This window comes from Gekko japonicus, unplaced genomic scaffold (assembly GCF_001447785.1).
Source record: "Gekko japonicus isolate JY-2015 unplaced genomic scaffold, Gekko_japonicus_V1.1 scaffold58470, whole genome shotgun sequence".
In the NCBI taxonomy this organism is placed as follows: domain Eukaryota; kingdom Metazoa; phylum Chordata; class Lepidosauria; order Squamata; family Gekkonidae; genus Gekko; species Gekko japonicus.
The window spans coordinates 1-753 of NW_015231363.1; the positions used below are offsets into that span (position 1 = coordinate 1).

Here is a 753-nt window from a genome sequence, read left to right on the forward strand (position 1 = left end):
CTTTTTCTACGAAACGACCCCTGGGCATGCCAGACGAGTCGTTCAATTTGCCAGGCTCGTTAACCTGATTAAAAGGATCATTTACCCAGGATGAGCCCAACCATGGAGCTCAAGTAGCCGGTGCCGCTCCCCAGGTTCAAGAAGGAAAGCCCTGGCTGCAGGTCCAAAGCTTCCATGACTTCGGAGTAGATGCACGGGGCGGAGAGGTGGATGTTCCCATGCTTCCAAGCCAAGTCTTTGTAAGCGTTGTCCTTGAACTCCTCCAGGTAGTAGTCTGCTCGGTCGACGGCCCGGAAGGCCTGCTCCACCAGCTCCGTCCGGATGTACTGGGCCTCCTTCAGGTTGTCGATCAGCTCGTCGTTGTCCTCGCCCGCACTCACGGCACCTCCCATCGTCTGCGCTGATGGATTCAGGAATCAATTCTGGGGAGCAAGGAGGAGGGAAGAGAGGAAAACAAAGAATGTGACTCGGCTGACCAAACAGCTACATGTAAAAGTCCGAAAGAAGCCAACTTCACTGAAGACACATTCGACACTCGGGCAGATAACGCCAGGCCCCCAAAATCGCTTTCCAGGGACCTCTGACCCTTGGAAAAGGGAGGCTTACCTTTCAAATACGCACACAGTCATTAGTGCAATGAAACAGCCCTTTGATACAGCATGCCAGTGACCTGTCTCGACAGTACTCGTCACGCCATTGTTAGAGGTCCAAGGATTCCTGTTGGCAGTTTTATACAGCTTTCCCCCCCCCCCC

General features: G+C 53.8%; 1 pseudogene; it reads right to left on the reverse strand.

Annotated features, from left to right (window-relative positions):
* Window positions 1-77: 77 nt before the first annotated feature.
* LOC107125384 lies at window positions 78-420 on the reverse strand (annotated as a pseudogene).
* Window positions 421-753: the final 333 nt, after the last annotated feature.